Source organism: Chinchilla lanigera, unplaced genomic scaffold, assembly GCF_000276665.1.
Source record: "Chinchilla lanigera isolate Chin_1 unplaced genomic scaffold, ChiLan1.0 scaffold00003, whole genome shotgun sequence".
In the NCBI taxonomy this organism is placed as follows: domain Eukaryota; kingdom Metazoa; phylum Chordata; class Mammalia; order Rodentia; family Chinchillidae; genus Chinchilla; species Chinchilla lanigera.
Window position 1 is genome coordinate 40,624,047 of NW_004955404.1, and position 6,546 is coordinate 40,630,592.

Below are 6,546 nucleotides of genomic sequence, written 5' to 3' on the forward strand. Positions count from 1 at the left end.
GTGTCAATTAAAAATACCACAGTACACAACATACTACCACTAACCCCTCTCAAAACACTCCCCTTCACTTTGAACACACTTATCCCATCACTCTTGCCATGTCCAGAACCAGTTCCTGAAGTTCACTTTGAAGAGTATCTTTTGGGGTATGCTGAACAACACAGTCAGTGTTGTTTCTGAGAGTCACCCACTGGAAAGGCAGTGCCAAACTTTCTTCTGTCTTGTTCCTCAACCAATCGATTTTTCTCTCTCTCCATTTTTTCTCTCTGTTTCTGTATTCTGCAGCCTTTACTTTCTTAGCTTTATTGGAAAATGAGACTTAATCTCTAGTGAAGAGCGTTTTCTGAAGTTTTAGGTTTATTTACATGCAGTAACAAAAGCTTTACCTGTCAGTCCTCGTGGCAAATTCTCCCATCTCCACACAGTCTTGGTGTACAGTGCATGTATCATAATTTTTATAAGGACTTTCAGTCAAGGCCTCAGTCACCCCTACCAGTCCAGAATGCTTTTTACCTAAGTGTTTTTATACAATGCCTTAGGCAGGGGATCTTCATTAGGCTCCTTTGCAGAGGACTCCTAAAAGCAAGCAGCAAAAGTGAGAGAGAGACAGGAAACCCTGTAGGCATCCTTTCTAAATTGACTCCGTATTTAGTAGTTTTACGCCCTGTCTCTAGGGTCTCCAAGCCACCTGGAATGTTTTGCCAGGTTCCTGTAACTTTGAGGTAACCCCCACAACAGAGAGGATCCGATGTCAAGCCTGTCTCAAGAAGGTAAATTACAGCTTCCATGTGCTAAATGGTCAAACTAGAATTCCGAATCTGTCTGAAATGTTCCCTCTTGATATGGTGACTAAATGGTATGGTAAGCAATTTGAAGCCTTAACTTTAAAACTGTGCAATTGTACTCAAAAATAATTTTATCATACTAAAACATAATATGGTGGAGTTCAAATATGACAAAATCAAATACTGAGGTTGTGTTATAGAAAATATCTTGTAGTGTTATGTCTTGCATCTAGATGTCCCCACAAAGCTTGATGCAGTCACAGGTGAGGCTTTTTCAGATGTGGCTGGATCTAGAGTGGGTGATGCTGGGGTTGATTCAAATTGCATGCTAGGATCAAGGGCATTAGGATTAAGGGTGTGAGTGCTACCCGCCTAAGTAGGCTGAGTAAGATGAAAGGGGCAGAAAGACACTGTTAAAGTCCTTTGCTTCTTTTGCTACTTTCTGGCAACCATGAACTGTTTCTCTTCTGGGATGGCACCGTGCCATGTGCCCCTTTGCTTTTGAGCAAGTTGATTATGGACTGAAAACTCTACCAACTAAATAAACCTTTCTTCCCTTAAACTGTGAGTGTTGGGTACTTTGTCTCAGCAATGAACAATGTAATGAAAACATGCAACAAGTAAGGCACTGACTTTCTAAACGTTTGACAATGAAAATACATTAATATTCTTCTACCACTGATACTTGTAATATTATTTGAAAATAAAATCTAGTATCTTATCACTGAATACATATTAAGCATATATGATCCTTCATAATTCTTCAGATTAACACAATGGAAAGTAAAATAGCTATTAAATGTATTATTTTATTGATTGTCTCTATAAATAGCTGAAATATTTTCAGTATGAATAAAATCCTATTGCTAATAACTAGTATTATACTTTGTGGCGAAAACTGTATAATTCCTAGTTGATTAGGTCATTTTCACACTTTTTGAAAATAATATATGTATCTCATTATGTTAACAATAAACTGTAATAATAATCAACTATTTTTAGTTTTTTAATTAATCAGAATTTTTACTCAAATGTTTGTGAACCTGAATTGTTTGTTCTCTAAGAAATTTTGTGGCAGTGAGTTGTTTAGTGAATTTTAATTATGCTTCTTTTTAAATAATTACTATAGTTTGTGAACATTACTAATGAAAAACAAATGTAAAAAAGTAAAAAGAAAAATTCAGCCATTTTTGTCTGTCTCCAGAGATGATTTACAATCTCTGATTTCCAGTGTGTTCCGTGGTGAAGCCCTGTGTGACACTGATATAAGCTGTGCTATTACAAAGATAATCAGTAACAGAAATTGTAATACACTGTGCTGTATTTGTTCTTCCTCTTTGCTGCTTTATTCCCATTTCTTTTCTCTGCATTTCATAATTCTATATCAGTAGACCACTGACAGTATAGTTGTGACTTGGTTGCTATTTCCAGGGAAGTCAAAGTAAAACAATTTAGTGTTTTATTTGGAATAATATTGCATTTTCTGTAGAATTATTTTCAATTTAAATTATTTTTTACAAATATAATAGACTATATCAAGTATAAAGGTAAGAAAAATGCTAGGAAATTTTCTATAATCTTCTTTAGATAGTGCAGTGAATCTATAGCATATTCTTCAGAGAGCATAAGATCTAATAGCACATACAAATGTTTTATTTTTAATTTCTCAAATAATGTGTTATTACATAAATCAAAAGCTATGGGAGATAGCATTTACTATTTATAACTGCAAATACTTATCAAAAAGTACTGTCTAGAGAGCATTTCTTAATATTTGTTTGTTTTAGTATACCATAGCTCTTCACGTGAGAACAAATTAATTTTTTTAAATTTAAAAAGATGAAGCTCAAAGCAGAAGCCCAACAGTTGCTATGCAAAATTGATTGCAACTAATTAAAAAATTTCTGTTGAAAATATTATATTTTTAAATACTCGTAATTCCCATCAACTTTACATTCTCAGTTTTCATTTTTACATTCTCATTTTTATGTAAATTATATCTCCTAATCTTTCCAAGGGACTTTAATCAACAAATAGATTTAAGATTGTCAGTCAAAACTGAATCAAGTAAGCAAAGAAAAGTATATAAAGAAATTAAGTTCCTTTCTCCTAAATCATAGGTAATTTATTTTCATAGAAAATTTGTTAAATATATTATAGTCATTTAGTTATATTGTAGATACTAATTTTATATTTTCCAATAATCTTTATATTGCAATGATGTTCTTCTGTTGTACAATTTTTGCATAATTTTGAGCTTTATTTACAGTCTATCATTTTTTACCTGAACATGTTTTTTTATGTTAGAGAACTTATTTTCAAAAAGTCATATATATATATGAAAATCAATTTTCTCCAATGATTTTAATGATGATTCTGTCATATAGTAAGTTCAAATTTATGTGTTGATTTTTGCTTAAGTAACTATTGTATGCTAATTATTTATTAATCTCTAAATATTTTTATATTTAGAAATATCTGATAAAGCAGTGTCTCCAGCTATTAGTTGTTTCCTCATGTCTATATTAACTGTTTCATCATTTCCAAATGACTTTAGGATGTATATGTTACAATTATAAGATTATGTTCAGAATATAATTGAAATAGTATTAAACTAATAGAGTTATTTGAGGATAATTACCATCTCTGAAATATATTAGCAATTACATATATCTTGTAGATTTCAGTATTATTTAGCTAACCATGAACAGTGTTCATTTGTTGTTCATTAGTCTACGGGTAGCAGAAATAGCAATCATTTTTTATTCTTAAATCATTATCTATCTCTCATCTTGTTGTCAATGTCTATTAATTGGTCTGTTACTCTTCACTTACATGTTTTTATATGTATGAATTGTCTTTAGAAGAAAATGCAGTTATATAATGACATATTGCCTTTTACTCACAATCTTAGAGGTCAGGATGAGTGAGTAGCTCTTAGTTGAACATTTCATTCTTCTAATAATGTTTTTCTTTTTCTTTTTTTTCAACTTGATGACTTTACTTTTATTAACATAACTCTTACGTACAGTACTGCAATGCATAACAGAACATAAAACTACAGTACTGTACTGTTTAGTACAATCATCAAAAACTGCAATAGTGTAGTGTAGAATTGTTTTTCTTTAATACATTCTTTTAAGAAATTATTACAAATGATATAGATAATAACATTGAGATAAGTCATGTCTTCCACATACAGGTGCTCATTGTCTTCAATGATTCAGATAAATCACATCTTCTACATACGTGTGCTCAATGTGTACTCATTGTCTTCTTTTTAGTACATGCTTGCAGTACCCGAAGTTTACATTCATCTTGAGTAGGTACACACACTTAATGCAAATTGTTTCTTTTTAAATTTCCTCCCCCTTCTTACCCACACCACTCCTTCCACCTCTAAGTTCCTTTTTCCTATTTTCACTTTTGTTATTATATTCTTAACTCAGGTTTATGACATACGATGTTTGCATTAATTTAAGCTATTAGGTTCTGGTGTACAGAATATCTTAACTTTCTTACAGCCCCTTCACTTTCTCCTTGCCCTTTGGCCCCTTGGTCTCTGGACCCCTTCCTATTTGCAAGAGATTATCCCTTTGTTTTCTTCTATCCATTCTCTATTATGCTCTTTGTTTTTACTTTGCCTCACCCTAATGAGAGTTATCTCTTTAATGCCTATTCCATTCTACTTTGGTTTGATTGCTCATTGTTAATTTTAGTTTTCCCCATTTAATTTAATATTTCCTTTTTAAGAAGCTGTTCTTATATTCTTTATAGTTTTCTTTATTATATTGAGTTGATGCTCATATTATTTTTATAAATATTTCCCTATATCTATAATACATAACTTATTTGTATTTACAATGGACAATGTAAGCACTTTTTCTCTGAATATCTTTCTGTTACAAAAATTTAATGTAGGTCAATATATTTGCCAAACTATGTATATATATGAAATGGACACATTACATAAAAGGTAGTTATTTTCCTGTTCTTAAAGCAAATCTCATATTTTTCTCAAACTTAAATTAGCAAATATTGACCCCCGTTATTTGCTCTGGAGTAGTCTGATTTTTTCTATGTCCATTCAGAACTTATCTATTTTATCCAAAGTTTCTTTTTAAAAGTTAAGAGTTACTAGCAAAGTAACCCAAACTGAGCAGTTTGTGGGTGACACCAGACAAAGGATCTTCTGACCCAATGGTGAAAGAATTGAAAACTGAGATGAGAACAAGAACATGCAGACATCACTTTTTTAAGGTGGGGGGTGGTTACCCCGAGGAGAGGCAAGTGTTATGAGTGAGAGTGCATTCAGGTTGGCCTGCTGACTACCAGAAGGAGCAAGCTTTGTGCCATGTTGCTGGGGAGGGGGGCTGGCTTCTCATTATCTTAGCTCTGGTTCTGTAAAAGTGTCTACAGAATGTTTATCTCGAGAGAAGGCAATCAGTCATGTAAGAGATGACTTCTTCATTTGAGGGGATTTGAAGGTAAGCCAGCCTTGGTTCCTGTAACTGTCCAGTGACTGTTGAGGACCATAACTGCAACCTTTCAGGCACTGCTCCAGGGGACCAAGAACAGGAAGTTGCAAAAGCTGGTAACTAAAATATCTTATTTCAAACCTTGAAAGCATGTTACTTTGGCATCCTCAGACTTGATCTGAAAAATACAGGCTATGGCTAAAGAATTCTGGTATACTAACATCCTTCTGTGTGCCATTTCTTAGTCACCTTTTTTATCACTGATGGAATACTCAATACACACAGCTTAAAATACTATTAAAACAACTCTTTTTAAAAGAGGATTTCTTCTATATCAGCTAGCTCCAAGGCAGGGTAGGCATGGTAGAAGGGTTTGGGGAGATGATACAGGCTCGCATCACGTGGGCCCAAAACCTGAGAGTGAAGGGACAAGCTAGAGAGCGAGATACACCCGTCTAGGACACATCCCAGCTGACCCACCTCCAACCAGGCTCCAGATCTTAAAAGCAGTCAGCTATGAACACTAAGTCTCTAAGCCACTGATGAGTACTGTGCCCCATGATCCAATAGCCTAACAAATACACAAGGCTTTTGGGTGACACTTCATTTTTTAATAGAGGCCAAATTGGGTGCCAACACCTCTATTTTCTTTGTCTTTTGTCTTTTTGGTCATCCTTGATGATCTTATAAACACTCTGAAACTCTAAGAAGTTCCAAAATATAAACTTCTCTATATTCCCCAAGTTTTTGAAATGTTTAATAAGGGTGAAAATATTGTTTGGCCTAGTTTCCTTTCCATAAAGATTCTCTATGCAGTTGGGTTCTGCTTCTATTTTGCACAACCTGTCTGTCATATCGTGGGAGCAACCCATGTCCTCTGGGAAATTCTGTCAGTGAAAAGCCTGTGTCAACTGTAATCACACTGACTGACATTTAAGGTCCACTAACAGATGAAAAGTAACATTGCTATTTCCTCACTTTTCTTCTCAAACTTCAGATGAGTGATAAGAAAAATGATATTAGTTCACATTGTTTTACAGTTGACTTTTGAAACATTCATGCATTGTCACTTTTTATATGATAAATTCTTTCCCTTTTCCTTTCAAAGCAACAAAAACCTATCATTACACTAATATTTTGAAATAAAAGTAATGAGTTTAAGCACATACAGGCATGCAAATGTAAACAAATTTAGAGAAATTTTCATTTGCTTACATTTATTTGAATATTTTGTTTAACTACACAGCATCTATCTAAAAATTAAAATGTTCTTGAAAATACAT